The sequence below is a fragment of the Felis catus genome, chromosome B4 (assembly GCF_018350175.1).
Source record: "Felis catus isolate Fca126 chromosome B4, F.catus_Fca126_mat1.0, whole genome shotgun sequence".
NCBI classification, from domain to species: domain Eukaryota; kingdom Metazoa; phylum Chordata; class Mammalia; order Carnivora; family Felidae; genus Felis; species Felis catus.
This window is the reverse complement of record NC_058374.1, coordinates 120116661-120131334: the sequence shown is the minus strand read 5'-3', so window position 1 is coordinate 120131334 and position 14674 is coordinate 120116661. Positions and strand designations below refer to the sequence as shown.

General features: G+C 35.5%; 1 protein-coding gene across 18 annotated transcripts in view; it reads left to right on the top strand.

The window, feature by feature from the left end:
• ANKS1B (ankyrin repeat and sterile alpha motif domain containing 1B) overlaps positions 1 to 14674 on the top strand; it is a 1072204-nt gene that overhangs the window by 438856 nt on the left and 618674 nt on the right. The window lies entirely within an intron of this gene.

Here is a 14674-nt window from a genome sequence, read left to right as displayed (position 1 = left end):
TGAATCTATCTAGGATGATGCTGGCCAAATATGGGGTAATCACTGACTCCAGAATTTCATTCCTAAGAGTTCTGGATAAGAGAGCAATAGGAAGTATAAACTCCTAAAATTTGGCATGTGAGAGAAGCCAATGAAGATAAATTGGCACAGTGTTGGGTCAGCCTGACCTAATGCAGGAGAGGAAAAAGCCAGAATCTAGAAAGCATCCTCTATGAACTGCATCTTCTATTAATGACTGAAATCACCATCATTCTATATGAAGGTCATGCCGTTCATACACCAGTGGAATATTATTCATTTTCGTTTATCTTCTTTTGGTGAAATCCTTCATTATCTATCAGAAAAACAAGGAATTATTTGCTATTGATATTTTCTACATGTAAAAAATAATTTTCATCTCTTTTTCTAAGCAAGAAATGTAATCCTTGAATTTTGTACCCAGAATACCATTGACAGTGACAGCCCTTATTAAATGGGATCTTTCTTTTGTGTTATTCAGGGTTTTTCTTCCACATACATAAAAATCTCAGTGGATTCCATTATTTGACATGTGTTTCTCTAAGCGTCTCTAGGCAGTCTGAATAAGAATACATAGATGAAAAATTCTCTGGGAAAAATTATCTTAAAAATAAAATGCCAGTAATGAAGCAGCAGAAAAACAAATCAAGGAATTCAATTACATTTACAGTTATCCATTTACAGTTACACCAAAAACAATATACCTAGGAATAGACATAACTAAAGAGGTAAAAGATCTTTACTCTGAAAACTATAGAAGACGTATGAAAGAAATTGAAGAGGACATAAAGAAATGGGAAGACATTCCATCCTCATGGATTGTAAGAACAAACATTGTTAAAATGTCTACACTACCCAAAGCAATCTACACATTTAATGCAATCCCTATCAAATACCACCAGCATTCTTCACAGAGCTAGAACAAACAATTCTAAAAATTTGTATGGAACCACAAAACACACCAAACAGCCAAAGCAATCCTGAAAAAGAAAACAAAACTGGAATCATCATGATTCCGGATTTCAGGCTATATTACAAAGCTGTAGTCATCAAGACAGTATGGTTTTAGCACAAAAACAGACACATAGATCAATGGAACAGAATAGAAAACCCAGAAATGGACCCACAAATATCTGGTCAACTATTCTGAGACAACGTAGGAAAGAATACCCAAAGGAAAAAAGACAGTCTCTTCAACAAATGGTGTTGGGAAAATTGGACAACATGCAGAAGGATGAAACTGGACCACTTTCTTATACCATACACAAAAATAAGTTCAAAATGGATTGAAGACCTAAATGTGACACAGGAAACCATCAAAATCCTAGAGGAGAACATGAGGCAGCAACCTCTTTGAACTTGGCTGGAGCAACTTCTTACTAGATGTGTCTCTGGAGGCAAGGGAAACGAAAGCAAACGTGAACTATTAGGACTTCATCAAGATAAAAAGCTTCTGCACAGTGAAGGAAACAATAAAGCTAAAAGTTAGCCTACAGAATAGGAAAAGATATTTGCAAATAACATCATATAAGGGTTAGTGTCCAAAATCTATAAAGAATTTATCAAACTCATTACCCAAAAAACAACCCAGTTAAGAAATGGGCAGAAGACATGAATAGACACTTTTCCAAAGAAGACATTTAGATGTCTAATAGACACATGAAAAGATGCTCAACATCACTCAACATGAGAGAAATACAAATCAAAATCATGATGAGATACCACCTCACACCTGTCAGAATGGATAAAATTAACAACACAATAAACATCATGTGTTGGCAAGGATGCAGAGAGAGGGGAATCCTTCTGCACTGCTAGTGGGAATGTAAACTGATGCAGTCATTCTGGAGAATAGTATGGAGGTTCCTCAAAAAATTAACAATGCAGATAGATACCTTATGATTCAGCAATTGGACAATTGGGTACATGCACCCCAATGTTTATAGCAGTATTATCAACAACAGCCAAACTATGGCGAAAGCCCAAATGTCCATCAACTGATGAATGGATAAAGAAGACAGGCATATATATACAAAGAATATTACTCAGCCATCAAAAAGAATGAAATCTTGCCACTTGCAATAAAGTGGATGGAACTAGAATGTATTATGCTAAGCAAAATAAGGCAGTCAGAGAAAGACAAATACCATATGATTTCACCCATAGGTGGAATTTAAGAAACAAAATAGATGAACATATAGGAAGGGGAGGGGACAAAGGAGAGAAGGAGATAAACCACAAGAGATTTGTAATGATAGAGAACAAATTGAGGGTTGATGGAGGGAGGTGGTGGGAGATGGGCTATTTGGGTGATAGGTATTAAGGAGGTCACATGTTATGAGGAACACTGGGTGTTGTATGTAAGTGATGAATCACTGAATTCTACTCCTGAAACCAATATTGCACTGAATATTAACTAACTAAAATTTAAAAATAAATAAATAAATAAAAATGTCCAGAAAGTAGAGTTGGTATTATTGCCTAAATGTCTTAAGTGGCAGGCCACAATTTGAATTCTACTCTCATATCTCCTGTTAGGTCACTTGTTACTGACTCACACTGGGTAAAGTTAAAAGCCCCCAGTTACCGCTGCCTCTAAATTCATGGAAACCTATTTGACCACATGAAGAATAGTATACCTGATGTATAAATCTGAAACTAATCACTTCAGTTTCCTAACCTTGTCTGTTCTAATATCGTGAAATGTAGCTATGAAAGTACCACAGACTACTCTGTTACTTTATTTATTCATTAATTCAATAAATATAGTTCAGTGCTTACTATATGCTGGGGGATTTGATTATGAAGACGCATAAAATAACATTTAATCAGTGGAGGGAGACTATGCTCTAAACAGATGTTTGGAATTTCACTGATGGAACTCATTGATTAAATGCCCCAGGGATCATTCTCAGACCTCTTTTTTCAATCTGCACTCCCTCCCTATGTACTCACATCCAGTTCCAGAGCTTTAAGTGCTATCTGTATGCTGATTACTCCTAAATTTATATTTCCAGCCTTGACTACTTTCCTGAACTCCAGGCCCATATCCAGCCACCTCCTCTAAATCTTAATTGATTGTCTAAAGAGCATTTTAACTTTAACATGGGTAGCACTGAAGTTTGTATTTCAGTTAATGGCAGCCCAGGCTAAAAGACTTGACGCCATCCTTGTTTCTTTTCTTTCTCTCACATCCCCACCTGCAATTCTTCAGAAAACCCTATAGACCAGCAACTCCTAAGGTGTGGTTCAGGACTCCCTGATAGTTTCCAAGACCCTTTTAGAAGGTCTGTGAAGTCAAAACTATTTTCATAGTAATACAAAGACATTTTGTCTTTTTCACTCTTGTTTGTGCATGAGTGCTCCGTGGAGTTTTTCATCATTGTGCTATGATGTGCCGTGGTATCATAACTCTTATAGCTAACGAAATGTGCACTTGTATATTCTTAGGTTTTAAAAGTATCTCAGTTTTAGTTTTTAATATATTAAGTACTTATGGACATGACCCTCATGAATAAAACCTTTTTAGTATTCTCAATAATTTTTAAGGATGCAAAAGGATCCTGAGATCAAAAAGTTTAAAAATTGTCCTCTAGTTTTCCTTTCAAAATATTTCTTGACTCAGGACTCTCTTACCATCTCTTCTCTGTCACTCTCATATAAGCTATTAATATCTCTTGCCTGAACTTTTGAAAAAGCCTCTTACCCTGTTCCTGGCATTGAATGTTGTGCCCTTATTGTCCTTTTGCAAATTGGGAGAGTTTTATAAATTAGATCATGTCAATTCACCTGGCTGACCTTCCAATGTTTTCCCCTCTCCCTCAGTGTAAAAGCATACAGTGTCCTAAATAATTTGACTCTACTTAATCTCCTGATCTCTCTCCTTCCATTCTCTGCCTAGCTTACTTTATGCTGTCCATGCCATCTTGCCTGCATTACCTCAGATAAGCCAAACAGTTCCTGCTTTAGGAATTTTGTACTCATCATTCACTTGTCTGGAGTGCCTTTCTCCCTGAGGCTTCATGGCTCATTATCTTTCTTTCTTTAGGTCATTATTCAGATGCCACCCTTCTGAGAGAAGACTTCTCTGACCACTGAATAATTTCTATCGCCTTTATGCTATTTTTCCTTTATAGCATTTTTCACTCCTGAATTAGTATTTATGTGTTGATTTGTTCAGTGTCTTTCTTCCCGATTTGAATGGATGTTCCATGAGGAGAACTGTGTTGTATGATGATGATGATGATGATGATGATGATGATGTTTAATTAAATGCTCAGTCCCAGCACCTAGAACAATACCTCATACATAATTAATGGTCAATAGATGTATCTGAATAAATTCAGTGAGTATGGTTGGGTGAAGGGCAGTGAAACTATTTTTGGAAGGGAGTACTCAAACTGAACTTACATTTGAATAGGAATTTGTTAGATGACGTGGTAGATCTATGGTCTAGGGATAAGGATAGGAAAAGCAAGGCATTCACAATTTTTTGACTTAATGCTATGCCAAATTCACCAGAATATTCTAATAAATCTAGAGGTTGCCACCAGATAGTCTACCTACTCCCCTCAATCATAATATCCTAATCTCTATGGAAACTAATTCTGAATAATAATCTTGAGGGCAAAAAAGATTTCCGTGGTCACATATATTGGGGAAACACAGGGTTAAATACTTTTCTTCATGAAAGGATTCTTTATAGCCCTCTCTCACTACTACCCCTAGAAACCCATTAATATTTTTCACAACTAGTGATCCACAAAACACAATTTGGGAAACATGATCTAGGTCACTGGATATGTTTCTTTATAACTTATCCTAGCAATTCTCTTCTGGTTTGATTTTTCTACTCATTCTGCACAAATTCATGCTGTTGAGAAAGGAAGCCACGCTGACTCAGCAAGAAATATGTGTCATTCATTTAGCATGTTCAGAGTGGTAGCTATATCTCTTAATCTTCTGAGCAACCATGTGAGATAATAGGGCCATTATGATTCCTACCTCATGTATGAGGAAAAGTATAAAATAAGTATACCATGTATTGTACCATGCTGAAAAACAAGTTTTAAATCAATGCTATTAAATGATTAAAACTGAAAAGCAAATAATTTGAAGGATCAATGTTTTTCACTATAGTTTTCATCTGTATTTTTCAATATAGAAGCATCTATATTTTCATTCATACTGTAATATAGTATTATTTTAGCATCATCTACCTTACATTGATTGAATTCAATTCAATAAGTTTCAGTCATTATACTAGGCACTATGAGGTATAAAAAAGTTTGTATAATAGGTTTCAGGAGACAAATTGCACTGCTTTCTTTCTCTCCCCATTCAGAACCAGTTGAGAGATGATTGCAGAAGTTGGACAAATTAAAATCAAATCTCATATTTTTTATTATTACTGATAAAACTGATTTGAACAGTGTGATTCTAGATAAGTGGCCAAGGGTGCTTGATGTAACTTTGCTCCTGAATTAAACATGCATCTACCCCATCACAGGCAATCTATAAGGTGAATTTGCCATGAAAGAGCAGATAATGTATACATTATGCTGACATATTAGACCTGACATATGCACTGAGATGAGGCTGGGAAGATGGGGAACCAAGTAGGTCTGCAGATTTTATTCCAAGTACAGCTAGAGGCCAACAAAGAACTTTAAGCAAGGATATGATGCGATTTGATTTACATTTTAAAAAGATCACTCTGGTTAGAGAATACTTTATGGAGAGCAATTGAAAGCAAGAGAAATAATTAGGGTTTTGTGGTTTGTTCAGGAGAGAGAGTGTAGTTGTTTGGATCCGGGGGGTAAAGTGGAGGTATAGAGAGGTAGATGGTTTTGAGACACCTTTTCAAAGTAGAAACCATACTATTTATTATTGAGTTGAATTCAGGGGATATAGGATATGAATCAAGCATGCCTAGGTTTATGGCTTTGAGCCACTGTACAAATTATGGTATCATTTACTGAAATGGCAAGATCTAGTTGAATCTAGGGATTTTTGGTGTGTTTGTTTTGTTTTGGTGTTGCTAGGGATTAGGAGCAAGGATCAAAATTGTGTTTTGGCTATACAAAGTTTGAGATACCTTCTAGGTATCAAGTAGATGGTTAGATGTAAGCATTTCTAGCCCTTCCACTATGTTCCTTAAGCATTATGTGTCTATTTCTATATCATTTTTATATGGGTATTATAAAAGTATATGCATCAAAGAGATGAGAAAATTTATGAAAAGTATATTAATTGTATTACTCTTTATAAAAGCATAAATTGAAAATAATCCCCCAGTAGTCTGTGAAATTCCTCTTTTTGCTTCCTGATGTTTAGTGAAGAACTTGACAATAACTATTTGCTGTGTGAACATAGGGTTAACTGATGTAATTTGACATGACTGCTTAGGAAAGTTGTATGTGACAGCAGGCCATAAATACTAAATTTAATTGAGCCAGGTACCAAATCATATTGTTATTTTAATTGCGATTACTTTTCTCTCACATGTCTCTTAAATATCAGAAAGACACTCTAAAACTGTCTTATATCTTTCATTGTATTCCATTAAAATGCAATAAAGATGCCAACACAAAAAGATATCTATGTAATAATTACAATTATTGAAATAATACATTAAGAGCATCATTAAGTTGATGAGAGACAAGACAAGACGTAATTTTAAATACGTTAAATTATATAAACAAACATTAGGCAATACACTCTAACAAAATATTGATAAGTGGTTAATAACTCTAAAGAGATATTTTCTATCTTCTCATCCCTATCCTTCCTTTTTCTCTTTTCTGTCAGAACAGTTACAAATGATTAGCTCAGCCGTCATTTCTCTATTAACTAACAGAATGTTTGAAATGATAGAGATACCGTCAATATTTCAAACTTAATTTTAGAGACACTAGCATTCACTTAACATAAAAGCTGTGAAAGTAATCTCAAAGGAAAAGATAAATAGCCTTGACTACATAAAAATTGAACGCTACACTGCATCAAAAAACCCCAATTAAAATAGGAAGCAAGTAAGGCACCTGGGTGGCTCAGTTGGTTATTTGTCCAACTCTTGATTTCATCCCAGGTCATGAAGCCATGGTGGTGAGATCAGCCCTTCATTGGGGTCAGTACAGAGCATGGACCCTGTTTGGGATGCTCTCTCTCTCCTCTGTCCCTCCCCTGCTCATTCTCTATCTCTTTCTCTCTCAAAATAAATAAATAAAGTTGAAAAATGGAAAACAAGTAACAAATGAGTTAGAGATATTTATGATAAATATAAACAATCATATTGTTATTACTATAATATGCAAAGAGGTCTTGCAAGACCACAAGGAAGGCTAATATGTCCATGGAAAAGAACAGGCAAAAAATAGGAATAAATGATTCATGAAGAAAAAAATTAATATCTAACAAAAGGAGAAATGTTTAGCAGCCCTGTATATCAAAGAAGTTCAAAATAAAATCATAACATTTTAGTTGAAGAAATGATTAAAACTTTTTCTAAAAAAATCCTGTGGTAAGTGTATGATAAAGGCATGGTGATACAGGCATTCAATAGACTGAAGGTGGAAATGTTTCTATAAATCTTCTTGGTAATGTGAATCAAGAACCATAAAAAAAATATAGTATTTTATATCTAGTAATTTCTTATCCATGCCAATGAAATGCTCAGAAAAAGGAAAAAAATCTGTAAAATATATCGATCGCAGCACTATTTTTTAAAACTTTTTAAATTGAATTATAGATGACATACAATGTTATATTAGTTTTAGCTGTACAGCGTAGTGATATGACAGTTCCATATATTATACAGTGTTCACAATAACTATAGTTATAATCAGTCACCATATGATGTCATTACAATGTTATTGACTATATTTCTTATACTATACTTTTTATCCTTATCCTTATTTATTTTATAACTGCAAGTGTGTATCTATTAATCCCCTTCACCTATTTTGCTTGTCCCTTCAGCCCCTTCCCTTCCAGCAAGGAATACCTTTCCATTTATTTGCATCATCTTTCGTTTATCAGTACCTTTTAGTTTAGTTTTCAGAGTATAGGTATTTTACCTCCTTGATCAGATTTTCTTAGTTCTTTTTCACTGATGCAATTATAACTGGATTCTTTTAATTTCTCTTTCTGATAGCTCAATATTAGTGTATAAAATGCAACCAATTTCTGTATGTTTTTTTATCACTTGTATCTGCTTTTGGTCACTCTCTAGTGCCTCCAAATAGTGTTTTTTATATTTATATATTTTGGAGAATTTACAATTATCTAGGGAAAGTTTAGTCTATTATAAACTACTCCCCTTTTGAAAGTCAAATCAATTTGTATCATAAAAATATTTCTAGCTCCTAAAGCTAACCTATAATTAGGAGTAGCTTGTTTTGTGAAGTAGTGAGCTAAATTAACCTGGAATATTCAAACCTATCACATGGTTATTTAGCACATAAGTATATAGCACGTACTGCTAATAGAAATGAGTTTTGTTTAGATGAAAACTGGATGGGGTGTACTATGTATTCATCACTTCAAATTGTGTATGAAGGTCTGGATATTTTAGTCTTACAGTCAGCAAAATATTTTAAGTACTTGTTAGAGAATTAAACCTTGGCCTCAATGCCACTAAAAGGTATTAAAAATTTTGCCAAAAGAAGTTGTATTTGTGTATTTTTAAAAAATGGTATGCTGTCCACACTGTCCACACATACCTTCGTGGGTTACCTGAAAGTAAACCAGGGACAGCATAGTGTTTGCGTACAGATTATGGGATTACATTACCCAGGTTTGAATATGAACTCCGCTGCTTTCTGCCTAGGTGATCTGAGGCAAAATACTTAAACTTTCTGTATTCAGTTCCCTAATTTATAAAATAAGGATGAGAATAATAATCCTCAGAGTTGTTGTATTCAATGTGTAATGCATGATAAGTGCTGGGGAAGTTTTTGGCATCTAGAAATTATTTAAAATGTTACCCATCACAACCAGAGATCTCAATGCCTGAACCCAATTATGTTCTTGTTTCATAGACCTGCTTTCCATTATCCTATCACTTTGCAGTAAGGCTCACTAAACAGTCTTTTTTTTTATTTTTTATATGAAATTTATTGTCAAATTAGTTTCCATACAACACCCAGTGCTCATCCCAAAAGATGCCCTCTTCAATGCGCATCACCTCCCCTTCCCTCCCTCCCACTCTCCATCAACCCTCAGTTCTCAGTTTTTAAGAGTCTCTTATGCTTTGGCTCTCTCTCCCACTCTAACCTCTTTTTTTTCTTTTTTTTTCCTTCCCCTCCCCCATGGGTTTCTGTTAAGTTTCTCAGGATCCACATAAGAGTAAAAACATATGGTATCTGTCTTTCTCTGTATGGCCTATTTCACTTAGCATCACACTCTCCAGTGCCATCCACGTTGCTACAAAGGGCCATATTTCATTCTTTCTCATTGCCACATAGTACTCCATTGTGTATATAAACCACAATTTCTTTATCCATTCATCAGGTGATGGACATTTAGGCTCTTTCCACAATTTGGCTATTGTTGAGAGTGCTGCTATAAACATTGGGGTACAAGTGTCCCTATGCATCAGTAGTCCTGTATCCCTTGGGTAAATTCCTAGCAGTGCTACGGCTGGGTCATAGGGTAGGTCTATTTTTAATTTTTTGAGGAACCTCCACACTGTTTTCCAGAGTGGCTGCACCAGTTTGCATTCCCACCAACAGTGCAAGAGGGTTCCCGTTTCTCCACATCCTCTCCAGCATCTATAGTCTCCTGATTTGTTCATTTTGGCCAGTCTGACTGGCGTGAGGTGATATCTGAGTGCGGTTTTGATTTGTATTTCCCTGATGAGGAGCGACGTTGAGCATCTTTTCATATGCCTGTTGGCCATCCGGATGTCTTCTTTAGAGAAGTGTCTATTCATGTTTTCTGCCCATTTCTTCACTGGGTTATTTGTTTTTCGGGTGTGGAGTTTGGTGAGCTCTTTCTAGATTTTGGATACTAGCCCTTTGTCCGATATGTCATTTGCAAATATCTTTTCCCATTCCGTTGGTTGCCTTTTAGTTCTGTTGGTTGTTTCCTTTGCTGTGCAGAAGCTTTTTATCTTCATAAGGTCCCAGTAGTTCATTTTTGCTTTTAATTCCCTTGCCTTTGGGGTTGTGTCAAGTAAGAGATTGCTATGGCTGAGGTCAGAGAGGTCTTTTCCTGCTTTCTCCTCTAGAGTTTTGATGGTTTCCTGTCTCACATTCAGGTCCTGTATCCATTTTGAGTTTATTTTTGTGAATGGTGTGAGAAAGTGGTCTAGTTTCAACCTTCTGCATGTTGCTGTCCAGTTCTCCTAGCACCATTTGTTAAAGAGACTGTCTTTGTTCCATTGGATGTTTTTTGTCAAAGATTAGTTGGCCATACGTTTGCGGGTCTAGTTCTGGGGTTTCTATTCTATTCCATTGGTCTATGTGTCTGTTTTTGTGCCAATACCATGCTGTCTTGATGATTACAGCTTTGTAGTAGAGGCTAAAGTCTGGGATTGTTATCCCTCCTGCTTTGGTCTTCTGCTTCAAAATTACTTTGGCTATTCGGGGCCTTTTGTGGTTCCATATGAATTTTAGGATTGCTTGTTCTAGCTTCGAGAAGAATGCTGGTGCAATTTTGATTGGGATTGCATTGAATGTGTAGATAGCTTTGGATAGTATTGACATTTTTTAAAATTTTTTTTTCAACGTTTATTTATTTTTTGGGGGACAGAGAGAGACAGAGCATGAACGGGGGAGGGGCAGAGAGAGAGGGAGACACAGAATCGGAAACAGGCTCCAGGCTCTGAGCCATCAGCCCAGAGCCTGACGCGGGGCTGGAACTCACGGACCGCGAGATCGTGACCTGGCTGAAGTTGGACGCTTAACCGACTGCCCCAACATTTTGACAAAATTTATTCTTCCAATCCATGAGCACGGAATGTTTTTCCATTTCTTTACATCTTCTTCAATTTCCTTCATAAGCTTTGTATAGTTTTCAGCATACAGATCTTGTACATCTTTGGTTAGATTTATCCCTAGGTATTTTATGCTTCTTGGTGCAATTGTGAATGGGATCAGTTTCTTTATTTGTCTTTCTGTTGCTTCATTGTTAGTGTATAAGAATGCAACTGATTTCTGTACATTGATTTTGTATCCTGCAACTTTGCTGAATTCATGTATCAGTTCTAGCAGAACTGTATGTTAATTTTGTATCCTGCAACTTTACTGGATCCATTTATATTAGTTCAAATAGTGTTTTGGTGTAGTCTTTACAGTTCTATATATAGTATCATGTTATTTGTAAATAGTGGTGGTTTTACTTCTTCATTACCAATTTGGAAACCTTTTTCTTGCCTAACTGCTGTGACTAGGATTTCCAATATTATGTCAAATGAAAGTGCTGAGAGGAGGCAGCCTTGTCTTATTCCTGAACTTAGAGGAAAAGCTTTCACCTTTTTACCATTGAGTGGGTTTATTTCTGGGCTCTCTGTCCTATTCCATTGATATCTGTGGCTACTCTTTTGTACCGTACTATACTGTTTTGATTTATACAGCTTTGTAGCATATCTTGCAATCCCTGACAGCCCTATTTTAATAGTGATAATTGGAGTGGAAATTTTTGTATTCAAATGGAAGATAGGCAATTGAAAAGATTACTTTCAAAAACTAATTAAATCAGATAAGAAACTATAAACTATATGATAGCCTCAAAAATATTAATTTTTTAACTGTAAAATAAACTGGAATCTGAATATATTATTTGCAAATATGTAATATATAGGTATATATGTATATGTATATGTATATATGAGTGTATGTGTATAAAATAGGTGATTTAAATTTCTTTCTGTGTGTATTCATGCATGTGCATGCTTGTGTAGGTGTTGTCTAAATCTCCTTCTGGTGCCTATACAGGAAGTGAAATTTATTCAAATCAAATAGAACATGTAAAACCCAATTGTTTCTCCAAGTGCTGTACCATTTTTTCTCAGTCTGTTCATTCACTTTTTAATTTAAAATCCTTAAAGCAGGTTTGATCACTATTGCCTCATCAAACTTAATGCCATTAAACTTACTAGGCCTTATGACTAGGATTCTATTTTTAGAGTGACATCTTGAGCCTTTCTCCTCTTCTCTTTTGTATACACTCACACCTTCATCCCAATTTTGAGCTCATTTTATTTTCTCCAAATCACCATGCTCTTTCTAAACATATGCCAATGTTTCTCTTCCAAACTTTGTCCATACTCCATTTCTCATTCCTTGGTCTGACTATCTTTTATTTATACCTCAGATTCCACTTGAGATATCACTTTCTCAAGGAGACCTTCTCTGATGTCTCCAAACTGTGATACAATGCCCAAACTTGCCTCCCCATTCCTACACAAGAAAGAGACTCCACAATTTTTGTAGAAAGAATGACTAAAGAAGTTGGCATAAATAAGTTTGTGATCATAAGGATATTTAATATTCAATAAAAAGCTTAAAGAAGTAGATAAATGCAAAGACTATAAATATGACTGCACTCCCTAAAGGTTCCTTTAAACAGTTTAAAATGTAATTTAACACCATACCTCTACTCCCTCCTATCACTATGACTCCTTTTCCTGAGTTAACCTTTCCCAGGTACTAGAGTGTTTGCCACCATACTTTTTGAATTTTTAAGAACAAGTAACTTCTCCAAATGACACCCTAAAACTAAGCAGTTTATTATTATTCCTCTTTTCACCTGACACTGAATTTGAAGGTTTGATTTCTTCAAAAATTGTAACTTTTTATCCACTTAATCTGTTTGTTTTGCCCTCCACTTCAATTTATTTTGGAATATATATTTGTTGACTATGTGTATGTCTATTACCGGATATCTGCTGATTTCAATTTCGTCACTTACTTTGCTGCCCATATTTTAAAACTCTTCTGACAAGAAAGCCCCACCAAAATCAAGCAATAGCATCAAGTTACAGAAGAAAATTTTCTGTAAAAATCTAATTTTAACTAGAGAAATAGTCCAAGAAAATTAATGTTATCCAATGAATAGTTTGCAACTAAAAGTATTCAGTGTGGTATGATGGAAAGGATAATTATACTCAGAAATTCATAAAGAAAAAAATCATCCCTCAGTTATAGTCATCATTAACAATTAGACTTGTTGCACACATGTATATTAAGAAACATATATTATAATGTACATATTGCTTTGTAACTTGTTTTTCCACCTAAAGAATATATTCTCAGATTTATCATGATATATTCTCATATGATATAAATTTTAATACCTGCTTATGTGTCCATGATGTATTAATTCACTAAAATGTTTTAATCTTATGTCAGGAAATAAATATTATTTTCTTTGTTTTTGTTGCTAGATATAATAGTCCATAGTGCATGGTACTGATGATACTCTAAATCCCTTTCGTTTTTTAGGGAGCCTTGGGTAGAAATTGTCAAAGATGGAAATTTTCCACTAAATTTGTAAATAAAAATGGGGAGAGACTCCATTGCAACTAAGGATCTCTCTTTCTTTGGTGTTTTTTCTGAGGTTTGTGGTTCAGGAATCACATGGTTTCTGAAGCCAAATTCATTGCCATTATCAGGCAATAGCTTTAAAAGTGGTCTTTGAGGACAATGTCAGCCACAGAATCTGAGGCAAAAGAGAGGATATTATTATTAAAGTTATGTCACTGGAGACAACTTGGTCTTTAGTGTAGCCCAGGATGTTCCATAAGGGTCCCACTGAGATCTGCTTCACCACCTTCTTGGTGTTATTATATTTAGCAACTTTCTCCAGGTCAGATCCATAACAAACATGTTGACTTTGGGGACTTGGAAGGCCATGTCTGTGGACTTTTAGCTCAGGAATCAGCTTACCCATAGCCTTTGCAATGTCAGTGATCAGTAGATACACTGATGATATTTTGAGTAGCACTCGGGCCATATACTACAGTTGGCCCTCCATTGTCTTTTATGGGTGGTGATGGCATGCTCTGTGGTCACTGGTACTTACACAATGCTAAAGTTGTCATGGATGACCTTGGCAGAGGAGGAAGGCAAAAGCAGTTAGTGATGCAGAAAGCATTGCTATCAATCTTGAGGGAGTTATCACAGTCCTCATAGTTCATTATAATCACAAACATGGGGACATCTGTACGGGGACAGAGATGGTGACCCTTTTGACTTTATTCTTTAGGTGAGCCTCAGTCTTCTGTAGGGCATTGAAGGTAGCAGTGAACACGGCCATATATTCAGCACAAGCATTATAGTATTTGCTGCTGGTGGGAGCTTGCTGCTAGAAAGAGATGGGTTTCCTATTTGTCACACGCTTTTGATTCTTAACTTGATCATGGCATTCTATTTGTATGGAGGAATCATACTGGGAAATGAAGATCATGTATTTAAAGTCAATAAAAAGGTCACAGGTAGTGACAATATCCATGGAACATTATGGATATATAGTTTCTAATGTATTTTCCAAATAATCCTTAAGATTATGTTTAATGTCAGTGTTTAATGACATGGGGAAATTTAAAGCCACCATTTTTTAAAAATTTATTGTCAAATTGGTTTCCATACAACACCCAGTGCTCACCCAAAAGGTGCCCTCCTCAATACCCATCACCCACCCTCCCCGCCCT